At 35.9% G+C, this 16107-nt stretch overlaps 1 protein-coding gene across 1 annotated transcript in view; it reads left to right on the top strand.

Moving 5' to 3' along the window:
* Positions 1-16107, top strand: part of LOC143245612 (one cut domain family member 2-like) — a 214486-nt gene that overhangs the window by 185208 nt on the left and 13171 nt on the right. The gene's annotated exons all lie outside the window — the stretch shown is intronic.

Here is a 16107-nt window from a genome sequence, read left to right as displayed (position 1 = left end):
ATTTTATTTGCTTGTCTGTTCTTAAACGCAAAGGTGAATAGTGGGCTATCTGTAGCATGCCCACAATGGATTTTTAGTATTATGAAAATTCAAACTTACAGCTGAGTCACTGAGAGTAGGTGGTATTGTGTGATATGGTTTTTAGAAAAATACAAGGAGAATGTTTCCTTGTTGTATCAAAGGAAAATCAGATTTCTGTATCTGCGATATGTATAACACAGATAGCCGCTGGTTGAATTTTTGCTTAAGACAAACAAACAAACGATAAAAAAGCGGTTAACATTTAGGAGCAGAAGTAAAAATCAAGTATAACTGATTGTTCTGCTGTTAACTCATTTTCTTCCCAATGAGGAGGAGCTTTGTAGATGAATTTATTAAATGGTTGAGTAAATACTGTGTGAATTTGACTTACTCAATTATTGAATAAAGACCGTGTGAATGGATTTAAATTATTAAATGATTGAGTAAAGACTGTGTGAATTTGACTTACTCAATTATTGAATAAAGACCGTGTGAATGGATTTAAATTATTAAATGATTGAGTAAAGACTGTGTGAATTTGACTTACTCAATTATTGAATAAAGACCGTGTGAATGGATTCAAATTATTAAACGATTGAGTAAAGACTGTGTGGATGGGTTTATGAAATGATTGAGTAAAGACTGTGTGCATGGGTTTATGAAATGATTGAGTAAAGACTGTGTGCATGGGTTTATGAAATGATTGAGTAAAGACTGTGTGCATGGGTTCATTAAATGATTGAGTAAAGACTGTGTGGATGGGTTTATGAAATGATTGAGTAAAGACTGTGTGCATGGGTTTATTAAATGATTGAGTAAAGACTGTGTGCATGGGTTTATTAAATGATTGAGTAAAGACTGTGTGCATGGGTTTATGAAATGATTGAGTAAAGACTGTGTGCATAGGTTTATGAAATGATTGAGTAAAGACTGTGTGCATGGGTTTATGAAATGATTGAGTAAAGACTGTGTGGATGGGTTTATGAAATGATTGAGTAAAGACTGTGTGGATGGGTTTATTAAATGATTGAGTAAAGACTGTGTGCATGGGTTTATGAAATGATTGAGTAAAGACTGTGTGGATGGGTTTATGAAATGATTGAGTAAAGACTTTGTGGATGTTCTTGTGCCTTATTCTTCGTACATTGTACATACAGTTCTTGAATTTGTTTGTTTGTTTGTTTGCCTAATCTTACGCAAAGCTGTTCGAGAATTATCTGCGATAATTGTCGCTGCTTTAAGAGGTGATAAACTAAAGAGATAAAATCTCGTCAACACCACCCACCACCAACTCTTGAACTGGATTTTACTAACGAAAAGTGGGACTAATCATCATATTATAACGCTCCTAAGGCTGAAAGGGCGAACATGTTTGGTGGTGGTACTCGAACCCGCAATACACAGACTGAAAGTCGAGCACAGTAATCACCAGGTTATGGAGTAATATGACTCTCAAACAACACTCGTAATTCTCACCAACTGGTTATCACATAACAATGTACATGTACATTCATTGCTTTTGCATATATCTTCCAGAATGATTTAATACGATCCAAAATTAATCTACGTGGTATTTTTGTAAGTTCAATGACATATCTCAATTCGTAGAATAACGCTAATAATAATCAAATATTAACCACGTAGTCTTCTGTTCAGGAAAACGAACAAAGCCTGAAAGTTTTATTTACAAAGTAATAAACAAGTGCGTGTAAATAAGCGTCAGTGGAAGAGAGAACGGCGCTTGACAAACTGAAACAGCGCCTCTGGTGGACTAAACCTGTAACTCTGCATACGATAGATACTTTATGAAACTGCATAAACATTGTAGTATATATCTAAATGTATTTATTTATTTATAGATATTCGACGAATTATAGATAGAAAGATAGAGGGTAAACTAGAAAGGTATTGACTTTTCTACATATTAATGAGTTGATTTACACTTTTGTCGAATATTAATACCTTGTTGTAAATGCAACAAACTATGTTACACTGGTTATTGCTTAGTTCCTAGTTCCTGGCTGAGTAAGTACCAAAACGGAGGTAATGGCAAGTTTCATAGCAAGGTAATTGTAAGCGACAGAGCTTAGTAAATGACTTTTTAATGGCGGCGTGAGGCGAGAGAAATCACCGGCCCAGCCCACGATTTTGTACGTTACAACAAGTGTCCCCGAGATTGAAAACGACAACTAGTCCAGATCGAGCCATTTGCCTAAAAGGCTTTTAATGCACTTCGTCGACTTCCTATACTGTTTCATAGATTAATTTTCATGCCATGCCACAAACGGTTCTCTTTTCGCACGTGCGACCGCTTCGCCTTGTGCCGCCTGCGTGAGGTTGCAAGTCACGTGCGTAGGAAATAGATTACCCCTTTCCCGCATTAATTCATGTATGTTTTTCATAGCTGTCCTTTCCTTCCTCATCAATCCCTGGACTAAAAGGGTCTCCACTTAGACTGCACTTTCATTACCAAATTTTCGAGTTTTGACATCTGAATGTTAGTTGTGAAGTTTCTTTGAGAGTTTAGTTACTTGGACCAAACGAACTAAACTCAAAGACATAAAGCAAGTAATAAAGTATTCATAAAACCTGAAAAGGTCCGCGAACTGTAATATTTCTTTATTTTCCGAGTGTAATACATGACCACATTGCTTTAACAAAATCCAATACGATGCAAAACTTGAAACGATGAATATTTCTATTTGACAACTTGAATAATTTACTTGAGGGTTTATTGGAAACCCTCAAACAAACATACATATTTCAAAACTCAATATAAATCTGTTTCACCTTTTTTTTCTTCTCAGAAACCCACAACATTTCTCAAGATATCACGACAAGAATTTTGTGTAATTTTCCTATTATCAGTTATCGTGTCCTCCTATCTTTGTCACATGAAGATCTTTGAATACTGTATTTTTTTCGAAATTGCCGAATGTACTATAAAAAAACCACGATATTTAATGTATGCTATCAGAACAGAAGTATCAATAACATGTAACACGTTATGTGTGTATGAATGCGAATGCGCGCGTGCGTTTGTCTATTTTTATATATACATATGAGACAAGTTGGGGTTTAAAGCACACGGTTTCCACACTCGATAGGCATTTAGAACTCTACCCGTGGTAGATAAAAGACGTCAGTTGCGCATGACTTATTGATAAACAACAAAAGAACAAAATAAAAACACATAACTTTCCTGGTTATTCTTCAGAATAGCTCGTTAAATAAAACAGATATTCTATAAAACGTATACAACATATGCCCCAAATCTTTAAAAAGTAATAACAAATACATGCAGGTATAAAATACGCATTAAAATACACAAACATTTAAAACTATACCTACAATTTACGTATGTTGAACAGAAAAGGGCTTTTCTGAATTGGTGTGATTTTCATAACTTCTTAATCAAATTAAACTTTTTTAAAATGTCCTCTATTATATAAGTACAAATTATGTTAAATTAACGTTGTTTTAAATAAGTTAACAATGTACTTTCCAACAGAAAACGAAAAAGGATAAAACATGTTTCTTCATGATGCTATCATAAAGCTGTGGGCTTACTGGTAATACAATTTCTTTCATACTTACCAGGGATGTATTTATAGCCAAATGGTAAAATATTCATCTAGAACTTAGCTTAGATTATAATAATTAAGTAAATTTTGTGTTTTAGCGTCTTAGTCTTTCGTATGCATGTTGCACCGTAAACCTACTCGTATTCTATAATCCAAGACCATTCTATTACGTTGTCCAGAAATAAATGTCGTTTTTGAACTGCGAAGTTTGGAAAAATATAAACCAGTTTTGTACAACATGCTTTAATCAAAGTAAACACCATTTGATTCAATACACTTTTGTCAACGTGTAACGATGCTGTATATGTCCCTGCTGTAGAAATCAGAGTGTCTATGGTCAATGAACTCCCTGAAAGCATTTTCTGCAGCTGCCTGGTTTTGAAAGCGTTTATTGTTCAAAATGTTGTCAAAGTGCTTGAAAAAAATAAAAATATGTATGGGAAAGGTCTGGGTAGTAAGGTGGATGAGAGGCAGAACCTCGATTCTCAATTCGTTCAATTTTTGGAGCATCATCCTTGACAGGTCTCGTAACGTCGATTTTGTTGATCTTCAGTCAGCTCATGTGGAACCCGCTTATCCAACTTTTTGTCTTTCCAATTTCACTCAAGTGGTTGGTAATCCTTTATTTGCTTGTGCTTAGCTTTTCTGCAAGCTTACGTACAGTTGTGTGAGGTTCTGTCTCAACTGCTTCCCTTAATGTATTTTCATCTAAAGATGGCTTCTTTCCATGACCTTCGTGTTCTTCAAGACACTCATGTCCATGTCGAAGTCTGTACGTTCAGTAATAGATCCACAGCAGAATGCCTGGTTGACGTTCTGTATAGTTTTGGTAGCTTTTCGTCCAAGTCCGTAGTCGTAGAGGGAAATCAGACGAAAGTCCTTCTTGTCCATGCTGTTTTGGGAGTTGAAAAACTTAACTCTGACTAGAGTTGAAAGAGCAGACAATTAAGACACCTTGTAAGTGACAAACATTGAATTAAACCAATCAACCAACAATAAGTTACTGAATATTCAGCTTCTAAATGTCATCCTGAGAATTTCGATATTTATTTCTGGACAACCTAATACATTATCAATAAGCATTAATGATATTAAATAAAAATATTATCAAGCATAATAATTGTTATAGTAAAGTGCATGGCTTATTTTAAAATTACACAAAGGTCTGGTTGTTTGAATATATATACATATAATGGGCAGTACATTAAACGCTTCATTTAATTTGAAATGATTTTGAAGCTTCTACGAGTAAAGTCTCCAAAGAAACTCGTAAACATTACATTATTCATAGAGTAACGTATCTGATCTCTCAGACACAATTCCAGATGTGTTTTTCTCGCTTCTTCATGCAATAGGATTCACCGATACATGTGGAGTTAAAATCGCAAAGGAGGTTCTTTCAATAGAACTATATGATGTCATCTTCCGTCTGGTACAGAAGAAACGTTTGTTATTATCATTCATTACATCCTTATTACTAACATTGTAAAGCGATTTTATGTCATACATTTACATGGATCGGGTGTGCCATAGTGGTCAGGGTATCCAAACCGTGAATCCGAGGGTTTATAGTTCGAATCACTTGTCTCAAAATCGCGCTTTTCACTCTGGAGGCATTGTTATGTTATAAAACAGACGGTCTTGTGGTTGAATAAGTGTTGAAAATGTGTGCTGTTAGAAAATGTCCTTCCTTTTAGTGTATAACTTAATATAAGAAACAGCAGAGAGTCTTTTTGTGGTGTAGTAACGTTAAAAGTTTCAGTAAACATTCTGAGAAAATGCTTTTGATAGAACCAAAGCAGGTTACCCACTCTCTATGATACAGAATAATCGTGCGTTTCATTCTTTCTATACTGTTCGCATTATGAATGAATCAGCATACACTGAAAGGAGGCACGTGGGCTAAATGTCCAGAACACTAGAGTTCTAACACAGCTGTTGTTTGTTTTTTTTTCATTTGAGCTGTTGATTAAAAAGGAGTCAACCAATCAGCAAAAGCCACTGTCACAGTGATCTTTTCAGGCTCTTTGAACCGAATAACGGGATTGACTGCCACTACTATAACGCGTCCACAGCTGAACTTACAAATTAAGTTCAGCTGCAACACGACTCGAATTCTGTACCTTACGAACCGCAGCCTAGCACGTTAACCACATTCACGCCCCGTCAATCTCGGGTTGGATGGAACCAGTTGTTGATAACTTTGTGGCAACGATCAAGTTAAACTAACGGAATGATCTAAGTTCGACGCAGGCAAGCAATGCTGCTCTAAATATGCAAGTAAGTCAAGAATATTTGGTATTCACAAGTTTATTTATATTCTCCAAAGTCAGTGGAGAAGGCCTCGTGACATGATACAAATTACTCAAACAAAATTAAGTTATAGCTCAATATATTTAAATATACAGAATGCTAATTATAACTTTCAATGGATAAGCAAGGATATACGTCTCATATTTGTTGCTTAAAATATTTTATGTTGAGTCATGTCAGTTTTAAAAGTTAGCTGCGCGAATACTAGCGACCTCTTACCAGTTTCTTGTTACGATATATAACTATTTTTAAAGAATTATGGTCCCTTAAGACGCTGAAATATTTTCCCTTGTTTTTGTTTATTTATTTTATTATGTACTTTATCCCACCTTCTGTAAAGCTTCGTAAATTTTAAACATTTCTTTTAAAATAGGCACTTCACATTCTGCAAGATAGAAACGACCTAAATGACTTCCTGGCCAAGTTCCCGGATGTGGTTAACCATTTTAAAACCACACAGTCGAGCCGACAAATTAAATAATACCTTTCGGCAAATTGAAATAAATCATATTCAGAATTCACCTGAGGATGGCGCTGCTAATTATTAATCTGATTTTTCAGACAGTCAAAGAAAGAAGAATCCGCGAGAGCAAAATCTTTGTAATGTATACACTGTTTCATAACTTCATTATGTCATTCAGCCTCCAGGCCTGTACACCCTTTAATTGAAGCGGCTGTTTACACACATATGTGTATGCATTAGTAATAGTGGAACAGAAGTCTGTAGGCTTGCATCTGCTTCATTGTTGTCCACGGCCTCCAGCAATTTCTCCAAGTTAACTTGATATTTTCTCTTTGCCCCTGTATTTCCATAATGCATTATTAGTTCAGAAAGTCTGCATTCTTCTCGAAGCAAAGAAAACAATTTTATCTGAGCAAGTGAAAGTTAAAATTTCTGATGTAATAAGCCTAACGTCTGGCAAACCTGTAACCTATCGTTGAAAGTTGGTACTCATAAATAATAAATAAATACAATTGGATTTGTTTTCCGCTTACCCTAAATATATATTTATATGTTTTGAAGCATGCATATAAAAAGGTGAAATAGATTTACAAACAAAATAATTTATTACTCAGCATGAGTACAAATAAAATATATGAAAATCACTATTCCTCATTACCGTTTATTTATTTGTTTTTAAAGCAAAGCCACACTAGGGTGCCTGTCAGTTGTTTTATCGCGGGAAATCGAACCCAGGACTTTATCATTGTAAGTCTGCTGCTTCCCCCCCCCCCGATTTACAAGTCATTACCAACGACAGCGCTCTGTATGTATTTGTGCGTGTGTTGGTCTATGTGGGGAAGAGGTATTAGACCAAAGCTTCACAGTAGAATGTCTGCGCTTTGTACATCACATAGAATCGAGTCACAAAATTTAACGCTGTCATTCCACGAATGGCCTACGATGTCCAAGTGGTTAAGGCACTCGACTCGTAATCTGAGGGTCGCTGGTTCGAAGCCCCGTCGCACCAATCATCCTAGCCCTTTTAGCAGTGAGGGCGTTATAACCTGACGATCAATCGCACTATTCGTTAATAAAAGAGTAGCCCTAGAGCTGGCGGTAGATGGTCATGACCAGCTTCCTTCCCTCTTGTTTAACACTCCTAAAGTAGGGACGACTAGCGCAGATAGCCTTCGTGTAGCTTTGCGCGAAATTCAAAACAAACAAACATTCAATGAACCTACCACTGACCCAAGGGAGGACAGTTTCAGAAAAACATACGTTCTTTCTTTATATATCAATCGTTATTGTTGACACGATCTAAGTGGGTTTTGTTTCAGTTTTTGTAAAGGCCTGTTTAACTATCAAAACTTTAAGATATATAATCCGTAAAGCCTGTTTTAAGAAGAATTTACAAACCACAAAATCATTTCGACTTTTGTTAAAATTTCTTGGACAACAGGAATTAAAATTCAATTAGGAATGAAACTCGAGGAGAAAATTATGATTTGAAATTAGCTAAACATGTATATAATTACCTTTGCCCTCATCAGCCGGAATTACTAATAGTAGCATAACATTATGGAAACTTGAATGTTCATACGTAAATATACACTCACATAAAAGCACACATATAAACTAGTTTGTTATTCGGCAAGTACTGTTGTACATAGCTTATAATTATTGATACTTGATTGTGGTTCGTTTCGAAGTAGCACCAAAATGTGACGAAAAAATATCCCAGATAATGATAGAGGGCTAACACTTAATTTCTTACTTAGCCTATTTTAGATAATGGAATACAGAGCAAAATTCAATTTTCAATGTGGTGCTAAGGAATAATGAATAGTCATTTTATGTGTTTCTTAATTGTGTCTCTTATTTACCACGATTTCTTTCTCAAATTCTCTAAAATGTTTTATCTGTTACCAATTAAATATTTGTAGTGAAAATGTATGTTTTACTGTATATCACGGATAAAAACAAGCAACTCAGATATCCATTCTATTCATTCGCAAGTAAAGAGGTATTTAAAAATTAAGTTTCTTAAATATCATATTTTTTTTCAATTTCAATTCTCGCTACCTACGTATACACATAGAGACAGAATATTCATTAACATATGTAGTTTTTATCTATTCTATGAGAAAGATATTTTTGAAACTACATCATCGCAAAATTACTGTTATTTGCCAACTCGATGTGTCTTTCTTTAATAATCAGTAACGCAATGCTGCAGAACATATTAGCTAATTTAGAACGAAACATATAAACTACTGCAAAAACGTTTTGTTAGGGAAGCGAAATATGCACATGGACTAAATGCTGTTGTTTTGTTTTGAATTTCGCACAAAGCTACTCGAGGGCTATCTGTGCTAGCCGTCCCTAATTTAGCAGTGCAAGACTAGAGGGAAGGCAGCTAGTCATCACCACCCACCGCCAACTCTTGGGCTACTCTTTTACCTACGAATAGTGGGATTGACCGTCACATTATAACGCCCCCACGGCTGGGAGGGCGAGCATGTTTGGCACGACTCGGGCGCGAACCCGCGACCCTCAGATTACGAAGCGCACGCCTTAACGCGCTAGGCCATGCCAGGCCCGGGACTAAATGCACGGGCTCAGGTAGATCCGTCCCTATTTTAAATTACTGACCTTAGGGGAAGGAAACCAGTTAGCAGCGTCCATCGCTACAGAGCTTTGCTTGATTCTTGAAACTGAGTAACGGAAATGGCTGTCACTTTTATAACACGTTCCCACCTGAATGTTCAAATGTGTTGAGTGGCATCCCATCTCGAGCTTTGTAGTAGGCAACCCGATATGCCAACTACAAGTCTACGCCTAGCCCGTACTTTTTAGGATATTTTTATCTCTCACTCAAATACAGCAAAATCCGAATATATTATCACCTGCAAATATAATATGTAGTAACGCCATCTATTGGTTTTATTCAGATAATATTTCTGTTTTGTTCGCATTACAAATTATCCAAAGCTAACTGATAATTATAGTCGACAAGAATGAACTTTCATAAAACAGGAATAAAAGCCACTTTAAACCTTTGCTTCTATAAATTAAAATTTTATTTTTAAATAATAATTGATTTTATTATTTTATGAAGAGAAGGCAGCTTATCATAACCACCGACCGCCAACTCTTGAGCTACTCTTTTACCAATGAAGAGTGGAATGGACCGACCGTCACATTATAACGACTCCACGACTGAAAGGGCGAGCATATTTGGTGTGACGGTGAGCGAGTATTTGTTGTAGGAATGTTTCCTCATTAAAAATGAAGCAAGGTCGGTTTGAGATACTGGCCAATGAGAAAGTGAATTATTAAACACGCTGCACCATACAAGTTTGGACCTACAGGTCCACGAAACGCGTCGAATTCTAGCTTGGATTCCTGTAGAATTGATTCAGTAATATTACCGGATTTTCAGACTGGTCATGATAAATATCAAATTGAATTCCAGCTTTAATCCCATTTAACTAAATTCACGAGCTTCCAAAATGTAAGTGCGAACTCTTGTCAAATTAATACATGAAATTTCTCAAGCACAAACTCTGGCATGTTAACTCAATTTTAACAAGCATCGGAGTCAAGAGTAGACAGTAGAATGTAGGTTAGCATGCTACACTAAAGAATGTAAGAGTCACAACTTTCAACAGTCACTCTCGCAATTAAACAAAATAGTCACATAGTGTTATTTTTTATCCACCTTCTGATCAGCAGTTTTAAGCCAGGAGTGACTATGCCAGGACTTTTTAGACGATCCCTGATCCCTGTCAACCAAGGTTTAGGTTGATAGTACCAAATATTAAATACCTTTTATGGTGAACCGTTAACAGATCTGACGAAAACAGACCTGAAAACTGACAAGAATTCGAGAGACAATTAAGTGAAATATTTTTTATAATAAATTAGTGTAGAAGTTAAACCACATTTAATATTCAAACATAGGTAATATAACAAACTAACACAGAGGTGTTAAACAACAAAGCCAACATTCAATAGTATATAATGAATATTTAAACATTAGACTGTTCTTCGATACATTACTTAGTCAGAGTATTCATGACGAAATTCAGTTGGATAAACGTCAACTGTCTGTTGTAGAAACACGAGTGTAGAAAACGACGAAAATATCTTAAGACGAAAGAAAAAAGAATTTCGTCTTCCTCTTAACTCACGCGACCACCAGTGGAACAGAGGTATGTCTGCAGACTCACACCGCTAGAAACCGAGTTTCGATACCCGTCACGAGCAGATCATAGATAGCCCATTGTGTAACTTTCTGCTGTGTGTTTTAACAACTGTCAATTGTTGTTTGTCCAACTAAATTTCAAAAAAGATACTATTTCCAGTCTCAAAATAACATAAAAACGTTTGTTTTGCATAATATTTTACCGTATAAACGAAGTAAAATAACTTTCATAGTACATTAGTGTAGAATTTGAACCACATTTAACATTCAAACGTAGATAATAAAACCTACTAACACTCTCGCAGGTATATGGTGAATATAACAGTCTCACGTGTGTTTTTGCGTGTTTTTCTTATAGCAAAGCCACATCGGGCTATCTGCTCAGCCCGCCGAGGGGAATCGAACCCCTGATTGTAGCGTTGTAAATCCGGAGACATACCGCTGTACTAGCGGGGGGCACAGTCTCACGTACAGTGTATGAAATTGTTCCCAATCTCATGGTACTTTATACAACAAATTATTAAATAAAACGATTTTTTCTGAGACTGCAGAAAGTCTAATTTTATAATATTTATTGCACACTATTAAACGTCAGTTTTTCCCGCCCTTCAGACACCAGTGTTACTCAAAAGTTACATATTTATCTTCCTAATATTAGCATAATCGAAACCTAAGTGATAAGAAGTGTCTACTGAATAATCATTGAAACTTCATCAGAAACTTTTAAAAACTAGCTTAGAAACATCCAATATGTTAAGCTTTGATATTCAAAAGACTGATCTAAGAGTTAAGAGCACCTAAATGGGAAGTCGCTTGAAGTAAAAATATATCTCAGGACGGCTGGTATGGGTATTAACACTTTTACTGATAAAGCATCTTTACGTCATCTTTAAAAGGTTGAAACGTTGTTCTCTTGTTTTATTTGTTTGCTCTCATGGAGATAAAATTGTTCGACAATCATATCTTCTATTCATTGTGCTTTTCTCGTAATGATCGAGTTTTTTTCGATATCAATACGTATCAGCTTACGCACGAGAAAAAACCTAATTTGTCAAAATAATCTGGAGAAGCAGTAACTTAGTATCCGACTTGCTCTCGTCCTAAGGACTTTTCACACACAAATATAACTAAAGCTTGAAGATAACCTTATAACAAGTGGTATAGTTGTTACTATAACATCACACAAGGAGAGTTAACACCAATTAACATTATAACAAGTGGTATAGTGGTTGCTATAAAGTCCAACAAGGAGATTTAATACCAAGTAACCTTATATATTTAAAAACGGCTGGTATGGGTAGAGAAAACAGAAAAAGAGAAGCAAACAACGTTTCGACCTTCTTCGGTCATTGTCAGGTTCACAAAGAAAGAAAGAGGTAACTGACCGATAGCTGACCACATGTTTGAAGGGGGTTGTGTAATTAAGTGTAGGAATGTAGAGGGCGTGCTTAGATGTTAGATTATATTTATTAATATAGGTATAAAGATGTTCCTTTGTATTGGTTTGATTTGGGATTGAGTTGTTGTATAAGTAAGGCTTTAATTTTGCGTTTGCTTATGTGTGTTTGTTTATTTAGTAGTTGGGTGTGTTCTGTGGTTATGTTGTGTTTATTTGATTTGCAGTGTTCGAAAACGTGTGAAGGTGACTTTTCGTGTTCTTTGAATCTGGTTTCCATTTTTCTACTTGTTTCTCCAATATAGAAGTCGTGGCAGTTATCACATTGTATTTTATAAATAATGTGGGTGTGGTGTTTGTCAGTGTAGTTTTTACATAATATAGACCTCAGTTTTGTGCCTGGTTTTTGAATAAATTTGGTATTAACTGGAATGTCATACTTTGTTACTAGTTTTTGCCAAATGTTGGTTATTTTTCTGCTGATGTCGAGAATATATTGTATGCAGCCGTATATGGTTTCGTGATTTTTTAAATCGTGGGGTATATAGAAAACACCCAAATACTAAATAAAGAAACAAACGCAAAATTAAAGAAGCCTTACTTATACAACAACTCAATCCAAAATTAAACCAATACAAAGGAACATCTTTATACCTATATTAATAAATATAATCTAACATCTAAGCACGCCCTCTACATTCCTACACTCAATTACACAACCGCTTTCAAACATGTGGTCAGCTACCGGGCAGTAACCCTTTCTTTCTTTGTGAACCTGACGATGACCGAAAAAAGTCGAAACGTTGTTCGCTCATTTATTAGTGCCTTCTCTATCCATACCAGTCGTTTCTAAAGATTTAATTTTTCTCTTCAAGAAGGTTTTCTCGTCATCACGGACCAAGTAACCTTATAACAAGTGGTACAGTGATTACTTTACCGTCCAACAAGGAGAGTTAACACCAAGTAACCTTATAACAAGTGGTACAGTGATAACTTTACCGTCCAACAAGGAGAGTTAACACCAAGTAACATTATAACAAGTGGTACAGTGATTACTTTACCGTCCAACAAGGAGAGTTAACACCAAGTAACATTATAACAAGTGGTACAGTGATTACTTTACCGTCCAACAAGGAGAGTTAACACCAAGTAACATTATAACAAGTGGTACAGTGATTACTTTACCGTCCAACAAGGAGAGTTAACACCAAGTAACATTATAACAAGTGGTACAGTGATTATTTTACCGTCCAACAAGGAGAGTTAACACCAAGTAACATTATAACAAGTGGTACAGTGATTACTTTACCGTCCAACAAGGAGAGTTAACACCAAGTAACATTATAACAAGTGGTATAGTGGTTAACGTGACTTCCAGTTCGGACAGTTAACACACATAATTCATGAACTCAAGTAAACTGAGAAAGTTAGAGGTCACTTAAGCTCGAATATAGATCAGTTATGGCGATTTTTTGTAATCACATCTCCTGACCTTGAAATTTCTTTTTCTATTATTTTATCAATGAAGGACATTCATGAATAAACTGGCACTGATGTGTTTCACTAGAGCAGCACGAAAACAAACACTCGTGGCATAAAAAATCCTACTACAAAAAAGCGGTTTGTTGATTTCAAATTAAACACAAAGTTACAGAATGGGCTCTCTGTGCTCTGAGTATTTAAGTCAGGTCTATAACTTCGTAAGTCCGCAGATATACCGCTGTTTCCTTGGCAGGGCACAAGAAAAGTGGAAAGGGCTTTGTTTATTTTATTTTCTTCTAAGCTACTGACTTAAAAGCTATCTTTGCTAACAGGCCTTCATTTTGAATTAAAGAAATAGAGGAAACACAGTTAGTTAACAGTACCTATCATAACAATACCCACCAACAACACTTGAACTAGTTTTGTGAAATAGAATGGTGGCCCGAAAGCTTTGAAAGGTATTTAATTGAAAATACTTTAAAATCTGATACAGTATTTCCTAAATACGTGACTAAAACAACATTTATTCCTTCTTAATTGGATAACAGGCAGGACATGGCCACGTGGTTAGGGCGCTTGACTCGCAATCTGAGAGTCATGGGTTCGAAACCCTGTCACACCAAACATGCTTGCCCTTTCAGCCGTGGATAATTATCATGTGACGGTCAATTCCACTATTAGTTGGTAAAAGAGTGGCCCAAGAGTTGGTGATGCGTGGTGATAATTAGCTGCCTTACCTCTTAGCTGTCTTACAATGCTAAATTAAGAATGGCTAGCGCAGATAGCCCTCGTGAAGCTATGCGCGAAATTAAAAAAAAAATCGAATCGTGGGATTTGGTGGTTACACTTATAATGCACCCCAAGCTCCAAAGCGCGAATTGCGATTGTTTTTGCAATAACGGTACACGCACTAAAACCTCGAAAGTCCATAGTCCGACATGCTAACCTTCGGACACGCTCGGACCTGTGGAAACCGAAGTTACATAAAAATGTTAAAAAGTCAGTTGAGCAAATCATGAAGCTACTTTTGGAAACTAACGGTGCTTAACCTTTGGGAAATTATAAACAAATTACTAAAAACACGAATTACGCACGAGGAAAGAGATATTTGTGCACCATCTAGTGAGGAAACATCAAATCATTAATCCTTTATTTATTTCTTCTCCGAGACTCACACGCATGAGTAAAAAACAACATATATGCTTTTTAAGCTTCCTAGGTGAATTCATTAAATAATTACCCAAGCTACTCTTGTCCATGTGGGAAATCTCTCACAATATATCTTTCGTGAAAAACATCTAACTTAGTTTGTATACAAACTCCTATTGGGGTAACAAATATATATCCCCGATCACGTGACTCGCCTTTTTCTTTCTTTTTTTTTTCCAACTGTTTCCCACTTTCTGTTGTCAACTCATTTAACTCTGGGTACCAATACTTAAAGGACCATGGGTGTTAGACAACTGGCTACTAGAATAACCTACACGACTGTGTATCTCTTAAAGAATAATACATTTTCATGCGTTTTTCAAAAGCTACATCTCCCATTAAATAGAGGAACCGAAATAACAAACGCTTGGAAGGGGGCGGTACTTAATAAACATATACTCACGAAACACATATAAGTTTTATTCAGTTTTCTATTTTTTTTTTAGTATACTTGAAGTATTCGCACTGGAACATCACTAAGTTTTAGAAGTTTATGTTGGTACTTGGCAATGGAAGACTTCCACGACATTACTTCACTGGTCTCAATTTAAGCCTAACACCACGAAACAATGCTGCGTTCATAAAAATTCAAAAACAGATGTTACATAGAAAAAAGATTCTGTCTTATTACATTCCAAAGTCTATTTATGAGAAGTTTCAGCATTAGGTTTTAAACGAGGCTGCTTTCTATTCAACGTCGAGAGAGAAAAAACGACACCTTTATAACAGCGGAAAACACTTCTGTTTATAATCTAATTTTACGACTCCTCTAGATTTATAAACTTCAAATGCAGCTGATTTTTTAGGAATAATATTTTCTAGATGCGTCTCACTTCGTTATTTTTTTTCGTCTACTTTCTGTTCAGTGAAACAGCTTTTTTCACTCCACTTTTTTAAAATTATTATTACCTCTTTGATAGTAAATTCTTTATACGTTGCGTCCTTTTAGTATCCGCATGATTTGAATCCATATTAATTATATAAGTCCTACACGATTTAGATCGGTCATAAGAAGAGAAAAAAAAACCAGATTCCAACTAAGTTGTATTCACGTAGAGTGCGTGACGCTGGAAGTTGATCATATTAGCCGCCGAAAGGGACACAAATGTTCTGTTGACCTATCGAATTAGGCCCACCAGTTAGACAGGCGAAACTTGATTCACCCTGTGGGTCGGCACGTGCACGAGGTGTGATTTGACCTCAAGGTGAATAAAGGACGTGAGTTCTGTAGCTCTCGCCTGAGGTTAACTGGAGAGCTAATTGCAACTTTTATCTGGCGTAAACAAAGTTTTGTATTGTAGTAAAAGTGTAAGAACAGTAGCTTCCCACGTGCACATAAGTGTCTGGGATATTTATTAGCTAGAAGGGAGTTTTGGAGTTCGGGTTGTTTGTCTTGAACGTTATTATGTTAGACAGAGAAAACATTGAATATTCACTTTTGCTTGTGGGT

The sequence above is a fragment of the Tachypleus tridentatus genome, chromosome 2, assembly GCF_004210375.1.
Source record: "Tachypleus tridentatus isolate NWPU-2018 chromosome 2, ASM421037v1, whole genome shotgun sequence".
In the NCBI taxonomy this organism is placed as follows: domain Eukaryota; kingdom Metazoa; phylum Arthropoda; class Merostomata; order Xiphosura; family Limulidae; genus Tachypleus; species Tachypleus tridentatus.
Note: the sequence above shows the minus strand (reverse complement) of the source record. Positions and strands in the feature narration are given on the sequence as shown.